Genomic DNA, 17,885 nt, shown 5'->3' with positions numbered 1-17,885 from the left:
AGGAGGCCGGGGCTGCTGTCAGAGTGGCCGCGGCCCCACGTGCTCCCCAAGCCTCCCCAGCGCGGGGGCTCCTGTTCCTGCAGGTGGACAAGGCCCCTGCACCTGCCAGCCCCCTGGGGCAGCGCCTGCGCTTGGGCGCCCCCTGCAGGGTGTTCAGGCACCGCAGGAGCCCTGTAGGAGGCGGGGTCCTCACTGCCAGGGCCCCACCTGCCTCCTTCAAGGCTCCAGCTGAGTCCTAGAAGCTTTGCAATGGCTCACTGACATGTGCTACAATATCTGGGCTCCTCCAGAAATACTTAAGGAACAAGGAATTGGAACCCAGAGGATATGAAGTGAAATATGTGGCAAAACTTTTACAACTTCCACCAAAAGTCACTCAACATTGTATGTAAACTTAAAACACGCAGCTATCAAAACATCAAAAATGCAGCATAAAAGAAAATCTACATGACCTTGAATTTGGTGGTGCGTTTTAACACACAACACCAAACACGATCCAGAAAAGATAAAAACGTAATGTGAGCTTTACAAATTTAAAACTGCTACTCTGTGAAAGGCATTGCCCAGGGAACCTAAAGATAACTCAAAAACTAAAGAAAATATGTGTTCAAAACACATATCTGATATTCAAACTATTTAATTTTTATTCAATCTACACAAAAAACCCCTCATAACAATAAGAACACAGATAACTTAATTAACAATGGGTGACTATCTGAGCAGACACCTGGACAAAGATGAGACACAGATAATAAGCAAGCCTACAAAAGTGCGCTCTACATCCTCTAGCATTAGGAAGTTGCCAATGTGAACAACAGTGAGATGGTGCTACACATCTTTTAGAAATGCTATATATAATAATTATTATATATTATTTATAATAATATTTTATTATTTGACAGAGAGTGAGCAAGCAAGTAGGGGCAGAGGTAGGCAGAGGGAGAGAGAAACAGGCTCCCCGCAAAGCAGGGACCCCAATGCGGGGCTCCATCCCAGGACCCAGGGATCATGACCTGAGCCAAAGGCAGACGCCTAACCAGCTGAGCCACCCAGGTACACCTAGAAAGGCTAAAGTCCCAGAAAGGAGGATACTAGTTGCTGGAAGGTGGTATATGACAGGAACGCTCCTTCATGCTGCGGATATAAACACGGTTGCTTTGGAGGAGATTTTAGCAGTTCTTTCCAAGGCTAAATAAATCTCACCCGAGCGTCCAACAGTCACACTTCTAGTATCTAGACAATTGCTTTGAAAAAAACTGTTTCCACACAGTTTTGTAAAATCTTACAATCACTGCTAGGAAAGAGTTTAGCAGTTCTGTCCAAAAAATATTTTGCATACAATTACCACATAATTCAGTAGTAGCACTCCTGGGAATTTATTCTAGAGAAATGAAAATTAAAAAGAAAAAAGCATTTACACACCCAATACACATATGAAGGCACCTCTGCAGAGATGATAAAGATTTCTCAAATGTCTTCGATGTTGATTTTTAAAAGATTTGAGAGAGCATGCAGTGAGACGGGCAGAGGGTAAGGGAGACTCTGAAGCAGATTCCCCCCGCTGCCGGGGCCGAGCCCCACCTGAGGCTCCACACCACAACCTCGAGATCCTGAACTGAGCCAAAATCAAGAGTAGATGTTTAGCTGACTGAACCACCCAGAAGCCCCTCAAATGTTCTTAAGTGCAAAATCCATGCTGTGAACCCTTGGGGATGGAAGGACAGCTGGGACACCCAGTCTACCTAGAAGGGTGGGAGGCCTGGAGGGCCTGAAGGTGGGAACTAAGGATGTGGGAGGGTGCCTGCAACCCCTTCCCATCTGGCATGAGACAGGACCTCCCCGCGCACCCTTGGCCTTCAGGGTGCCAGGCTAAGTGCTGACTGGACCCCCGACCTACAGTGATGACACGGGACCCCATTGTGGGCGGAACTGTGGTGCCCCAGGGTTCCACCACTGCCTGGCACTACTCTGCGACCCCAGGCAGTTGGAGGCACCTGTGCTCTGGATTTGCTCACAGTGCCCAAACTATTCCACTCTCCCCAGTACCCCAGTGTATAAAGTGTAGGTGCTCACAAAGCGACAGGTCACAGGTGAGTAGAGTTTCTCCCTGCACACCTCGGGTGTGGCGCCTGTGGGTCCCAGTAGGGGTGCTGGCATCCTGGGTTGTGGTGAGAATGCACCGAACCCCGTGTGATGCCTAGGAGGCATCTCCTGCAGCCCTTCCACAGCTCCATGGGATCAGAGCTGCCTCCCTCCTACCCCAGGCCAGGGAAGGAGGTTGCGGTCAGGGCTAGGGCAGCTCATTCGGGACCCCTACTACCTTGTAAGCCTCTTCTGTGCAGGGGAGACTCAAGTCATGACCTTTCCAGCCAGTCCTAGGTACATAACCCCAACATGTGATGACCAATCCTCCCACCCTATGGTCTGGGGTGGACGATCAGGGCTCTCTGGGTCCTTCTGGTCCATGAGCAGGCTTGCTCTTCACAAACTAGAACATGGAGGTCCTCGTGCTCCCCCCCAGATCCTCCCTCAGGCTATTTACAAAACACTGTATACAGGGTGTGTAGTTTGTTCACACTTTTGCTGGCATAAGTTGTTAATTTTGATTAAGTCCAGTTCATTGTTTTTTCCCTTTGGTCGTTGTGCTTGTTGAATCTAACAGAAACCTTCAGTCTGCTCCAAGCCCGCAGGAACACTCACCTGAAGCCATCCATAGCCATCTCAGCGCCAGCTCTGAGTTGGGACACGTCACCCCAAGTATCAGGTCAGCAGTTCCCCTAGCCTCCTGGGCTCCCTTGTGCTCCTGGTAAGGAGGTGGGAGAGCTCTGTCCTCTGAGCATGATGGCGTGTCCTAGGACAGTGGCTGGGAAGGTGGATGGTAGGTGGGCGAGCTACAGACAGTCAGTGCCCATGAGTTATCCTCTAGCCCAGCATGTCCCCTGGGAGCTATGGTGTTGTCTCCACACTCCAGTCAGACAGATGGGGACCTGCCAACAGGGAGCACACAGACGCTTGTGTTCTCTGAAGGTTTTCATACGGTGTCATCCTTGCATGTGTTTGGTTTGTAGCACCAGGCAAGAGGACCTAGAGACCCTGCGAGCCTTGGAAAGGGCTGATATCATAGCCGAATACCATCAGCTGAGGCCCAGACAAGTACCATAGATGCTAGAGAACCCACTAGAGGTGGGGACCCTTCCTGCAAGGGCAGGTGAATCCCAGGAATGGATCAGAGGCAAGCATGACAGGTCAGCCCAGAGAAGGACCACAGTCACCAGGAACAAATGAGATGCTGGGGATGGACCCAGGCATCAGGAGCAAGTGAGGGTCCATCTTGGATCTTAGACACCAGTAGCCGATGAACCCAGGTGGGGATCACAGTCACCAGGTCCCCATGAGGCACAGGTGGTTGTATACTTAGGTATGTGGCAGCAGGTATGGCCCAAATGGTATCATAAGCAGTAACAGCAATTATGTACTGCGTGAGGATCATAGCAGAGTCCAGCCAATGAGAACTAAGGGGTGTTGTTGCCAGTAGGAGCAGGTAAGGCCAGGTGGGGATCATAGTCCTCAGGTGCTCCAGATGTCCAGATGTATAGCCAGCCAATAGAGATGAGACCCAATCAGGGATCTGAATCTAAGCTGAGAAGCGAGGGCCCAGGCAGAGATGAAAATCAGAGGAGCAGAGCCTGATGGCTGGGGGCATCAGGTCTGGGGACAGCTGGCCAGGAGCATCAGAACCAGGTGAGGCCCAGGAGAGGATCAGAGCCAAGGATGAGCCTGGTCAGCCCAGACAAGGACCATAGTCACTAGGAACATTTGAGGCCCTGGGGACTGACCAGGGCATCAGTAGAAGTGAGGGTCCATCTTGGCTCCTGGTGATTGGTAGCCAATGAGCCCAGGTGTGGACCATGGTCACCAGGTCCAGGTGATGCTCATGTGGGGACCGGTCACCAGATCAGGTCAGGCCCAGGTGGGGATCATCTCTGGTAAAGCAGATAAGGCTGTCAGGCTGCTTCCATTGGGCAAACAGTCCCTTCTTCTCATGCCCAGCGAATCTGAGAGGGCCCTGATCTCCCTCAGGATTCCGGGGAGAGGAGATATTCTTTTTTTTTAATAAATTTATTTTTTATTGGTGTTCAATTTACCAACATACAGAATAACACCCAGTGCTCATCCCGTCAAGTGCCCTCCTCAGTGCCCATCACCCACTCACCCCCACCCCCCACCCTCCTCCTCTTCTACCACCCCTAGTTCGTTTCCTAGAGTTAGGAGTCTTTATGTTCTGTCTCCCTTTCTGATATTTCCCACACATTTCATCTCCCTTCCCTTATATTCCCTTTCACTGAAGGGAAATGAATGAGGACATACAATGTTTGTCCTTCTCCGATTGACTTACTTCACTCAGCATAATACCCTCCAGTTCCTTCCACGTTGAAGCAAATGGTGGGTATTTGCCGTTTCTAATGGCTGAGTAATATTCCATTGTATACATAAACCACATCTTCTTTATCCATTCATCTTTCGATGGACACCTAGGCTCGAGAGGAGATATTCTGTTCCCTCCTTTCCCCATGTCCCTGCCCCAGATCAGTCCCCACCTGGGTTCCGCTCTGTTTCAGGCATTCTGAGTAGGGTCCCCACGGGATCCTTGGGATGATGCTGACCTGTCACCATGGATTGTCACAGACAGAGCTTTCTGCCCCCTTCATCCATCTCAGGTGGGGGTTTGCATTTGTAGGAATGCCTCTCTGGAGGCTGGCCCATGCCCCCTGATCAGGACCTCGTCCCCTGGAGCCCTTTGAAGACCATGACTTCACTGGGCTGGAGCTGAGTGACCCAGGAGGCAAACGCGGGGTGTGGGTTGGAAGAGAGCTGGGCTGGGAGCCGGCCCCTGGGCACTCAGAGAAGTGGCATCCATACCTGCTGTGGGGAGGTCCAGGTGTGTGCCTCCTGCTTTGGGTTGGGGGGTGTCCTGTCCTTCAGCAAGGACTCCCGAGTTAAGGGGCTCTGGGACGATAGCCTGCTTTCTATAGGAGGATGGTCTGGTCTGGGGCGAATCGGAGGGGTGCTCCTCACTCACACCCCCAGGACAGGACCTCCACAGTCCTGAAGGTTTCTGCGGAGCTGCAGGTAGATGCCAGGGACACAGCAACATCAGGTAGGGAGGGTGGGCAGCAGAGGAAGGGGCCGACCAGCTTGGGCAGGAAGAGGGAAGAGGAGGAGGAGGAGGCCACCTTGGGTCGCAAACGAGGGAAGAAGGAGGACAGCCCAGTGGCCTTGGTCAGAGGGGAGGAGGCTTCTGATTCTACGGCCCCACAGGAACCTCACGGAGGCTGCACGATTTTCCCAACACCACTTATTGAAGAGACTGTTTTTTTTTTCCATTGGATATTCTTTCTTGCTTGGTCGAAGGTTAGTTGACCAACTTCTTTTTAACAGTAAGGAATATTTTGTCTTCATATTTTTTCTGTTCAAATACACATAAAATAATTTTTACCTTTTAACCGTTTTAAGGTCTACAATTCAGTGGCTTTATGTACATTCACAATATCAGGTGACCATCACCACTCTCTAGTTTGGCAACATTTTCATTATTCTAAAATAAAATGCTCTGCCATGTAGGTGATTCATCCTCATTTCCTCCCCACCCCCAGCCCTGGTAACCACTCCTCTGCTCTTCATCACTGTGGATTTACTTCTTCTGGGTATTTATATTTATATATATTTATATTTCATGTAAATAGAATCCTACAACGTGGACACTTTTTTTTGGCTCCTTTTGCTCGGCATAATGCTTGCAAAGCTTCCCTATGTTGCAGTGTGTATCAGAACTTTGTTCCTTTATATAGCTGAATAATATTCCATCACATGAGTGTGCTACATTTTCTAGTATTATACTATGTTAACAAATAGGAATTCAAGTAAAACTTTAAAATAACAATTGTTAGTATTGATGACACCAGTGCACACAAGAGATAAAATGAATAAGGAAATTGATTTCCAAATAAATCGTATTTAGAGCCATATACCCCCTCCTTATCTCAGCTCGGGAGATGCCGGCCATGTCTATTCTCATAGACAACTATAGTTCTCATAGACAACTATATCAAACTATAGAGTTTGATTCTATAGTGATGCCTCTGAATGGATGGATGCCAAGCAGAAACCCTAACCCAAAACCTAAATAAAACACTTAAAACTAACCCATTGAAGATACTAGGAGTCCCAGTGACAGGAAGATGCCCAGATCCAAACTCTACCTGTGTAGAGACAATAACCCTAACCTAATCTTTATCCTAACTTTCATCTCGCCTATCCCTGGACCTATCACTAACTGAAAACCAAACACGAATCACTAGCCCCTAATCCATACATCTAACCATGACTCCAACCATAACCCTAAACCCTAATCCTAATCCTTAACCTAACCTCTGACCTCTAAAATCTAACCTTAACCCTGACACCAACCATAATCCTATCCCTAATTCTACCCTTAACCTCTAACCCAAACTCTAACCCCAACCTCTAACTGTGACCAATACCCCTAACCATACCCCCTAGTCCTAAACCCTAACTCTACCCGATCTCCTAACCCTAGCCCCTAACACCCAATCCAAACCCTAAAACCTAACCTTAACCTTCTAACCCTAATCCCTAACTGTAACCCTAACCCAAACCTCTAACCCTAACCATTAACCCCTCACAACCATCCCTAAACCCATACTGTAACCCCTAACCCTAAGAATAATCCTAATCCTAAAATAACCCTAAACTTCACCTTAACCCTACCCTTACTTACCCTAACCCTAACCTTACCCTAACTCCTAATCCTAAAACCTAAAACCTAACCCAACCTCTACCTGTAACCCTGCCTTGAACCCAAACCCAGAACCTATCCTAAATCCTAGTCATAGCCCCTAACCATTAACCCCTAACACCCATCCCTAAACAAAACCCGAACTCCTGACCAAACGTAACACTAACTGAAACCCTAACCAAAAGAAGTTAGTCAACTAACCTTCGACCAAGCAGGAAAGAATATCCAATAGAAAATACAGTCTCTTCAGTAAGTGGTGTTGGAAAAATCGGGCAGCACATGCAGAAGAATGAAACCAGACCACTCTCATACGCCATACTCAAAGATCAATTCAAAATGGATGAAAGACCTAAAGGTGAGATAGGAACCCATCAAAATCCTAGAGAACACAGGTAGCAACCTTTTGACCTTGGCCACAACAACTTCTTGCAAGACAGGTCTCTAAAGGCAAAGGAAACAAGCAAAAATGAACTGTTGGGAACTTCCTGAAGATAAAAATCTTCTGCACAGCAGAGGAAACAGTCAACAAAACTAAAAGGCAACCTACATAATAGAAGAAGATATTTGCAAATGACATAATGATAAAGGGCAGGTGTCCAAGATCTCTAAAGAACTTGTCAAACTCAACACTCAAAAACAAAAAATCCAATGAATAATGGGCAGAATATATGAACGGACTTTTCTCCAAAGAAGACCTACAAAAGGCCAACAGGCATGTGAAAAAAGCTCCACATCACCTGTCATCAGGAAATGCAAATGAAAACCACAGTGATATACCGCCTCACACCAGTGAGAATGGCTAAAATTAAAGGACAGGAAACAACAGATGTTGGCAAGGATCTGGACAAGGGGGAAAATCTTGCACTGTTGGTGGGAATGCAAGCTGGTACAGCCTCTCTGGAAAACAGTATGGAGGTTCCTCAAAGAGTTAAAATAGAGCTACCCTATGACACAGAAATTGCACTACTGGGTGTTTACCCCAAAGATACAGATGCAGTGAAACGCCAGAACACCTGCACCCCAATGTTCACAGCAGCAGTATCCACAACAGCCAAACTGCGGGAGAAGCCACGATGTCTTTGGACAGATGGATGGATATAGAATATGTGATATATATGAATGTAACTCAGCATTCAAAAAGAATGAAATCTTGCCATTTGCAAAGACATGCATAGAACTAGAGGGTATTATGTTAATTGAAATAAGTCAGTCAGGAAAAAAAATTACGATATGGTTGCACTTCTATGTGGAATTAAAGAAGCAAAAGAGATGGACATCTGTGAAGAGAAGGGAAAAAAGAGGATGACAACAGAGAGGGAGGAAAAAGAGTCTCTTAATCATAGGAAACAAACTGGGGGTAGCTGGAGGGAAGGGGGTGGGAAACAGGGTAACAGGGGGATGGGCATGAAGGAGGGAAGGTGATGTCATGAGCATTGGGTTTTATATCCAACACCTCTTGAATTCTACCTCTGAAATGAGTAACACACTATATGATAATTAATTGGATTTAAAATAAAATTCTCAAAAAACATCAGTTGATCATATCAGAGTTAATTTCCTTCCAGGTTCTCTTTTGCTCAATCCGATTATGCCAGGACCACACCATTGTGGGTCTGATTTTTGTTAATTAGGCTCCTTCCCTCATTCATAGCCTAGCTCAGGGCTTGAACTCATGACCCCGAGATCAATACCTGAGGTGAGACTGAGAGTCCTATTCTTAACTGACTAAGCCAGACAGGACCCTAGAATCACACAGTTTTAATTCTGTGGCTCTGTGACATAGTTTGAAATAGAAAAGTGCAGCATCCAGCTCTGTTCTGCTTCTCAGTACTGTTTTTGCTGTCCAGGGTCATTTGTAGGGGCAGACAAAAGTTAGGGTTCTTTTTCCTATTTCTAAAATCTGCCACCATGATTTTCATAGGAATTCCATTGAAAGTGAGGGTTGTATCAGGGACTATCGACATTTTCACAAGAGGAAGGCTCCCACCCCAGGAGCCCCAATGTCTTCCCAAAGTCTTCCAGTTTTCAGTGTACCAGCCTTTCCCTGCCTTGGTTCAGTCTCATTATTTTGTTCTTTTTGATGCTATGGAGAATGGAATCATTTTCTTATTTTCCTTTCTGAGTGTTCATTTTTGGTACACAGAAAGGCTCCCAATCTTTCTACGTTCATTATGTGTCCCCAGGTGATGTCACTCATTAAGTCTAACAGTTCTGGTGGAGCTTCTAGGGTTTCCTGTTTCTAGTACTGTGTCTTCTGCAAATAGGGATAGTTTGACTTCCCCCTTAAAGGTGTGGATGCCTTTTCTTTTCCTTGTCTGTTTCCTATGGTAGGACTTCCAGGGCTAAGAGGGGACTTCCTGGTCTTTTTCCTGCTCTTAGGGGAGACGATTTCAGGTGTTCATCATAGAGTACAATGTCAGCAACAGGCCTTCCTACATGGCCTTTATTCTGTTGATGGAAATGTCCTCAAAACCTACTATGCTCAAAATACACTATGTTGTATTCTGTCAAATGCTTTTTCTGCCACTATTGTGATGACCGTATGCTTTTTGTTCTTCTTCTTGTTAATGTGATGGTTCACATTGACTGATTGCCAGAGAGGAAGTGGATGTGAGATGGGCAAAATAGATGAATATTAGGAGCTGTAAGCATTTGGTTCTCAAATATATAAGCCACAGAAATTTAGAAAGTACAGCCTAGGCAATGGAGTCAGTACTATTGTAACTTTGTACGGGGACAGATGGAGACTACACTTGTCATGGGGAGAGCTGAGTAATGTACAGAATGGAGTCACCAAGTTGTAGCACTGAAACTACTGTAACATTGTATGGTGACTATACTTCAATAAATATTAATAGGGGTTTCTGATAGAAATCACGGTTTGTCCCTGAAAGGCATTTACACAGTGGTTACACATATGAAGGCACCTCTGCAGAGATGATAAGATCTCCCAAATGTCTTCAATGTTGATTTTTAAAAGATTTGAGAGAGCATGCAGTGGGAGGGGCAGAGGGAAAGGGAGATTCTGAAGCAGACTCCCCACCAGCCGGGGCCCGAGCCCCCCATGAGGCTCCACACCACAACCTCGAGATCCTGACCTTAGCCAAAATCAAGAGTCAACATTTAACCGACTGCACCACCCAGGAGCCCCTCAAATGTTCTTATGGGCAAAATCCATGCTGTGACCCTTGAGGTTGGGCAGACAGCTGGGACACCCAGTCTACCTAGAAGCGTGAGAGGCCTGGAGGGCCTGAGGGTGGGAACTACGGATGTGGAAGGGTGCCTGCATCCCTCCCACCTGGCGTGGTGACAGGACCTCCCCTCACACCCTTGGCTTTCAGGGTGAAGGACTAAGTGCTGACTGGACCCTGCTGACCTACAGTGATGACATGGGACCCCATTGTGGGTGGAACTGTGGTGCCCCAGGGTTCCACCGCTGCCTGGCGCTTAGTCTGCGTCCACAGGCAGTTGGAGGCACTCGTGTTCCAGATCTGGCTCACAGTGCCTGAGCTATCCCACTCTCCCCAGTACTCCTGCGTATAATGTGTAGGTGCTCAAACAGCGACAGGTCACATGTGAGTGGGAGCTGCTCCCTGCTCCCCTCGGGCCACTGTGGGTCCGTTGGGTCCAAGTGGGGGAGCTGGCCTCATGGGCTGGGGTGAGAACACACCGACCCCCTTGTGATGTCCATGAGGCAGCTCCTGCAGCCCTTCCACAGCTCCACCAGGTCAGAGCTGCCTCCCTGCTACCCCAGGCCAGGGAAGGAGGCTGTGGTCAGGGCTCAGGCAGCTTATTGGGCCCCCCACTCCCCTGTAAGCATTATTCTGTGCAGGGAAGACCAAAGCCATGACCTTTCTAGCCTGTCCTAGGTTCATGTACCCTGGCAGGTGATGACCAATTCCCCATTCTGTGGTCCAGGGTGGACAGTCAGGGCTTCTGGGTCCTCACGGCCCATAAGCAGACTTGCTCTTCACGAACTGGAACATGGAGGCCCTTGTACTCCCTTCAGAACCCCCCACTGACTATTGACAAATCATTGCACTCAGGGTGGGTAGTTTGGTCAAAATTTTGCTGGCATAAGTTTTTATTTTTTTTCATTTTTTTATTAATAAATTTATTTTTTATTGGTGTTCGATTTGCCAACATACAGAATAAAACCCAGTGCTCATCCCGTCAAGTGCCCCCCTCAGTTCCCGTCACCCATTCACCCCCACCCCCCGCCCTCCTCCCCTTCCACCACCCCTAGTTCATTGCCCAGAGTTAGGATTCTTTATGTTCTGTCTCCCTTTCTGATATTTCCCACACATTTCTTCTCCCTTCCCTTATATTCCCTTTCACTATTATTTATATTCCCCAAATGAATGAGACCATATAATGTTTGTCCTTCTCCGATTGACTTACTTCACTCAGCATAATACCCTCCAGTTCCATCCACCTTGAAGCAAATGGTGGGTATTTGTCTTTTCTAATGGCTGAGTAATATTACATTGTATCCAAAAACCACATCTTCTTTATCTATTCATCTTTCGATGGACACCGAGGCTCCTTCCACAGTTTGGCTATTGTGGACATTGCTGCTAGAAACATCGGGGTGCAGGTGTCCCGGCATTTCATTGCATCTGTATCTTTGGGGTAAATCCCCAACAGTGCAATTGCTGGGTCGTAGGGCAGGTCTATTTTTAACTCTTTGAGGAACCTCCACACAGTTTTCCAGAGTGGCTGCACCATTTCACATTCTCACCAACAGTGTAAGAGGATTCCCTTTTCTCCGCATCCTCTCCAACTTTTGTGGTTTCCTGCTTTGTTAATTTTCCCCATTCTCACTGGTGTGAGGTGGTATCTCATTGTGGTTTTGTTTGTATTTCCCTGATGGCAAGTGATGCAGAGCATTTTCTCATGTGCGTGTTGGCCATGTCTATGTCTTCCTCTGTGAGATTTCTCTTCTTGTCTTTTGCCCATTTCATGATTGGATTGTTTGTTTCTTTGGTGTTGAGTTTAAGAAGTTCTTTATAGATCTTGGAAACTAGCCCTTTATCTGATCCGTCATTTGCAAATATCTTCTCCCATTCTGTAGGTTGTCTTTGAGTTTTGTTGACTGTATCCTTTGCTGTGCAAAGGCTTCTGATCTTGATGAAGTCCCAATAGTTCATTTTTGCTTTTGTTTCTTTTGCCTTTGCAGATGTATCTTGCAAGTTCCTGTGGCCGAGTTCAAAAAGGGTGTTGCCTGTGTTCTCCTCTAGGATTTTGATGGAATCTTGTCTCACATTTAGATATTTCATCCATTTTGAGTTTATCTTTGTGTATCGTGCAAGAGAGTGGTCTAGTTTCATTCTTCTGCATGTGGATGTCCAATTTTCCCAGCACCATTTATTGAAGAGATTGTCTTTCTTCCAGTGGATAGTCTTTCCTCCTTTATCAAATATTAGTTGACTATAAAGTTGAGGGTCCACTTCTGGATTCTCTATTCTGTTCCATTGATCTATGTGTCTGTTTTTGTGCCAGTACCACACTGTTTTGATGACCACAGCTTTGTAGTACAACCTGAAATCTGGCATTGTCATGCCCCCCAGCCATGGCTTTCTTTTTTAAAATTCCACTGGCTATTTGGGATCTTTTCTGATTCCACACAAATCTTCAAATGATTTGTTCTAACTCTCTGAAGAAAGTCCATGGTATTTTGATTGCATTAAACGTGTAAATTGCCCTGGGTAACATTGACAGTTTCACAATATTAATTCTGCCAATCCATGAACATGGAAAATTTTTCCATCTCTTTGTGTCTTCCTCAATTTCTTTCAGAAGTGTTCTATAGTATTTAGGGTATAGATCCTTTACTTCTTTGGTTAGGTTTATTCCTAGTTATCTTATGCTTTTGGGTGCAATTGTAAATGGGATTGATTCCTTAATTTCTCTTTCTTCATTCTCATTGTTAGTGTATAGAAATGCCACTGACTTCTGGGCATTGATTTGTATCCTGCCACACTGCCAAATTGCTGTATGAGTTCAAGCAATCTTGAGGTGGAGTCTTTTGGGTTTTCTATGTAGGGTATCATGTCATCGGCGAAGAGGGAGAGTTTGACTTCTTCTTTGCCAATTTGAATGCCTTTAATGTCTTTTTTTTGTCTGATTGCTGAGGCTAGGACTTCTCGTACTATGTTGAATAGCAGTGGTGAGAGTAGACTTCCCTGTCTTGTTCCTGATCTTAAGGGAAAGGCTCCCAATGCTTCCCCATTGAAAATGGTATTTGCTGTGGGCTTTTCATAGATGGCTTTTAAGATGTTGAGGAATGTTCCCTCTATCCCTACACTCTGAAGAGTTTTGATCAGGAATGGATGCTGTATTTTGTCAAATGCTTTCTCTGCATCTATTGAGAGGATCACATGGTTCTTGATATTTCTCTTGGTGATATGATGAATCACATTGATTGTTTTACAAGTGTTGAACCAGCCTTGTGTCCTGGGAATAAATCCTACTTGGTCATGGTGAATAGTTTTCTTAATGTCATAAGTTTTTAATTTTGATGAAGTCCAGTTCATTTCTTTTTCCCTTTGGTATTTGTGCTTGTGGAATCTAACAGAAACCCTCAGTCTACCCGAAGCCCACAGGAACACTCTCTGGCAGGCACATCCACTGCAATCCCAGCACCAGCCCTGGGCTGGGAGACGTCACCCCAAGCATCAGGTCAGCAGTCCCCGCAGCCTCCTGGGTCCCCTTGTGCTCCTGATAAGAGGGTGGGAGAGCTCTGTCCTCTCAGCATGATGGCATGTCTGGGACAATGGTTGGGAAAGTGGACTGTAGGTGAGCCAGCTACAGACTGTGAGTGCCCATGTGTGATCCTCCAGCCCAGCACATCCCCCTCGGAGCTATGGGGTTGTCTCCACCCTCCAGTCAGACAGATGTGGACCTGCCCACAGGAGGCACACAGACGCATGTGTCCTCTGAAGGTTTTTATGTGGTGTCATCTTTGGATGTGTTTGGTTTGCATCACCAGGCAAGAGGACTTGGAGACCCTGATGGCTTTGGAAAGGGCTATTTATCATAGCCAAATACAAACAGCTGAAGCCCAGACAAGTATCATAGACACTAGAGCACCCACTAGAGGTGGGGACCACCCTGCAAGAGCAGGTGAGGCCCAGGAGGGGATCAGAGCCAAGGATGCGCCAGGTCAGCCCAGACAAGGACCACAATCACCAGGAACAAGTGAGACCCTGGGGATGGACCTGGGCAGCAGTAGCAAGTGAGGGTCCATCCCATATCCTAAACATCAGTTGCCGATGAACCTATGTGGGGATCATAGTCACCAGGTCCAGGTGAGCCTCAGGTGGGGACCAGAGTCACCAGGTCAGGTCAGGCCCAAATGGAGATCATCTCTGATAGAAGCAGGTAAGGCTGTCAGGCTGCTCCCTTTAAGCAGACAGGCCCTTTCTCTCATGCCCAGCCAATCTCAGAGGATCCTGAACTCCCTCGGGATTTAGGCGAGTGGAGCCATTCTGCTCCCTCCTTTCCCCATGTTCCTGGCACAGATTTGTCCCCACCACAGGGTCCCCTCTGTTTCAGGCACGCTGAGTAGAGTCTTCATGGGATTCATGGGATGATGCTAAACCCTGCCCCTGCCCGACCACAGGCAGTGGGAAGCCCCTGCCTTCCCTGGGGTACCCTCCCCTCTGAGTGCCCTGGGCCCAGACAGGGGGTTGTGGGGTCGGGCCTGGGCCTCAGGACTCTGTGCCTCCTGCCTTCCAGGGAGAAGGAGCTGCCCGGCCTCAGCCCCCTCGAGGCCAAGGTGAGAGCCCGTCCTGGGCACCAGGCAGTATTGGGCAGTGGGCGTGGGGCCAGCTGTCCACATACCCCACCCCCAGGACGTCCCCAGGGGTGTCTCCCCAAATGCCCTGTCCCAGTGCTGCCAGGGCTGCTGGGAACGCACCCCAGACCCCCAGCCATGGTCAGAGGGAAGAGGTCTGTGCCTTCCTGGCTCCTCTGAGTCCCCACAGGGAGACTGGACGCGGCACTGTGCGCCCACGTCCTAGGGCTGGAGGCTCATCTGCTGCCCATGCATGTCCTTTTCCAGAAACATCACCAGCAGACCCTGCAAATGGAAAAGTGGATAACAATGCTCAGGAAATGGGGCCACTATCATCACAGCGAGAAGGTGGGGCCCTGCATGCCCTCGAGGTCACTCTGTCCTCTGGGACCTGGGGGCCGCCAACAGCCTCCTCCTGCCTGGTTCCGGGAGAGTCCCCTGCCTGGGGTGAGTCTGCTGCTGGAGCCAAAGCCTCCGCAGGCCCAAAGACGGCGGCGAGGGTAGCGACAGGTCAGTCACAAGGAAACTATCAGGGAATAGTTTAAGAAGAATTTCAGCTTTGGGTGCTGATCGTGGAGCTGGTGCTTCTTCCTTGAGTCTTAGGGAGGATAATTAGTCTGCATTTTTGGTTTACAAGACCAAGGTAATAAATATACTAAAAAGGCTCTTCATTTTAGGAGATTGTTTTCGATAATGCTGATAGTTGGTAGTAGGACTAGGAGGATAGTAAAGTATAGAATGGAGGCGATTTGGCCGATAATGATGAAGGGGTGTTCTACTGGTTGCCCTCTGATCCATGTTAGTGTGAGTAGATCAGCTGTTAGTAATCAAAATAAACATTGACTGAGGGGTCGGAATATTATTCCATGTTGTTTGGATGTGTGAAGTAAGGGGATAATTGCTAGAATTAGGATAGAGAATACTAACGCAAAAAAAAAAAAGGCAAAAAAAATATTAAGGCGAGAACCCCTCCTACTTTATTGGGGATGGATCATAGGATGGCATAGGTGAATAGGAAATATCACTCAGGTTTAATGTGTGGGGGAGTGTTGAGGGGATTTGCAGGGATATAATTGTCTGGGTCTCCTAGTAGGTCTGGTGAAAATAAAACTAGCGACATTAGTACTAGAATTAGGAGTAAAGCCCCTAAGATGTCTTTAATTGTATAGTAAGGGTGAGATGGGGTTTTGTCTGAGTCGGATGTGATTCCTGAGGGGTTGTTGGATCCAGTTTCATGCAGGAATAGGAGATGGACTATTGCTAGGGCTGTGATGATAAATGGGAGGATGAAGTGGAATGCGAAGAATCGTGTTAAGGTTGCTTTATCAACCGAGAAGCCACCTCAGATTCATTCAACTAAATTGGTCCCAATGTAGGGGATTGCTGAGAGAAGATTTGTGATGACTGTTGTCCCTCAGAAAGATATCTGTCCTCATGGTAGGACGTAACCTATGAATGCTGTGGCTATGGTTGCAAAGAAGAGAATAATTCCAATATTTCATGTTTCTATGAATACGTAGGAGCCGTAGTATAACCTTCATCCTACATGTATAAATAGGCAGATAAAGAATATGGAAGCTCTGTTTGCATGTATATAATGGATAATTCAGCCGTAACTGACGTCTTGACAGATATGGGTGACTGATGAAAAGGCTGTTGATGTATCTGATGTGTAGTGCATGGCTAGAAATAAACCTGTTAGAATCTGTAGAATCAGGCACACTCCTAGCAGAGACCCGAGGTTTCATCAAGCTGAGATGTTTGATGGTGCGGGGAGATCAATGAATGAGTTGTTAACAATGTTAGCTAGTGAGTGAGTTTTTCAAGTGTTGGTCATTAATGTTCTTATAGTTGAAATACAACGATGATTTTTCATGTCATTAGTCATGGTTAAATTCCATGTAGGAATAATGATAACATACATTGTATTTATTTTAAATATTGTCTTTGTAATGAGTTTTGTAGGTTTTGCTACAAAGTCGTCTCCTATTTCTGGTGGGCTTGTATTGTTAGTGGTGGGATTGGTTGTACAATTGTGTTGAATTTTGGGGGATCTTTTTTAGGGTTGATAGTCTTTTTAATTTATTTGGGTAGTTTTTGGTTATATGACTGTTATGGCCACTGAACAGTATCCTGAGGTCTGAGTTTCTAATAAGGCCGTATTGGCAGCTTTCATTACTGGCTTATTGTCTGAGCTATTAACTGCCTGTTATATTTTAAAGGATGATGAGGTTGAGGTGGTGTTGAAATTTAATGGAATGGGGGATTGGGCTATTTATGATACCGGGGATTCAGGGTTCTTTACTGAGGAAGCTATGGGGATTGAGGGTCATATAGTTATGGGACTTGATTAGAGATTGTCACTGGTTGATCGTTGTTAACTGGTGTATTAGTAATTATGGAGGTTACCCGTGGTAATTAAGGATTAGTAGGCTGAGGGTTATAGTAATTATAAAGGAGAGAAACTATAGTTTAATTAGGCCTTTTTGGTAGGAAACTAAGGTGGAGGATTTTATTTGAAAATATGAGATTGATTTGGGTAGAATATTTTCTAGTCAAATGGAGTCTAAAAGCATTGGTGCTGATTTTTGACTTATAGATAGATTTATCTTAGGTGTGAGGCAATGTATAATAGTTGGATAGTAGCCAAGAAGATTTGAAATTTGAAGTTGTGTGACGGGTAATTAAATGTAAGTCCTTGTATTGTGAGGTTTAGCTCTAGTGCCAGGATGAAACCTAAAATGGTCACTGCAAGAGCAGATAATTTTAGATAATGAGGCATAGTTACCTGTGGGATGGTGGTAGGTGTAGTGCTGTGGGAGAGGATATATCTTGCGAATACACTTCCAAGAAGGAGACGTTTAATAGAGTTGATTAGGAGTAGATTGTTCTCGTTGATGAGAATTAAGGGATTAAAGCGGGGTTGGCCTAGTAGTGCAAAGAATAAAATTCGAGTGCTGTAGGCGGCTGTTAGGGATGTGGCAACGAGAGTAATTAAAAGGGCTCAGGCGTTGGTATTCGACGTGTTGGCAGCCTCGATGATTAGGTCTTTGGAGTAAAATCCTGTGAGGAAGGGCATACCTGTAAGTGTGAGGCTACCAATAATAAGGGAGGTTGTGGTAAATGGAAGAATTTTGAATAGTCCTCCTATTTTTCGAATGTCTTGTTCGTCATTTAGGCTATGAATAATTGATCCTGAACATATAAATAATATGGCTTTAAAGAATGCGTGGGTGCAGATATGTAGGAATGCTAAATGGGGTTTATTAA

The 17,885-nt window shown here is 46.3% G+C and overlaps 1 long non-coding RNA gene across 1 annotated transcript; it reads left to right on the top strand.

Annotated features, from left to right (window-relative positions):
* The first annotated feature begins 1,967 nt into the window (after window positions 1-1,967).
* On the top strand, window positions 1,968-15,272 carry LOC144302428 (uncharacterized). The gene is made up of 3 exons (XR_013369283.1): window positions 1,968-2,090; window positions 2,663-2,764; window positions 14,883-15,272. It is a non-coding gene; the product is annotated as an uncharacterized LOC144302428 (long non-coding RNA).
* Window positions 15,273-17,885: the final 2,613 nt, after the last annotated feature.

The sequence above is a fragment of the Canis aureus genome, chromosome 31, assembly GCF_053574225.1.
Source record: "Canis aureus isolate CA01 chromosome 31, VMU_Caureus_v.1.0, whole genome shotgun sequence".
NCBI classification, from domain to species: Eukaryota; Metazoa; Chordata; class Mammalia; order Carnivora; family Canidae; genus Canis; species Canis aureus.
Note: the sequence above shows the minus strand (reverse complement) of the source record. Positions and strands in the feature narration are given on the sequence as shown.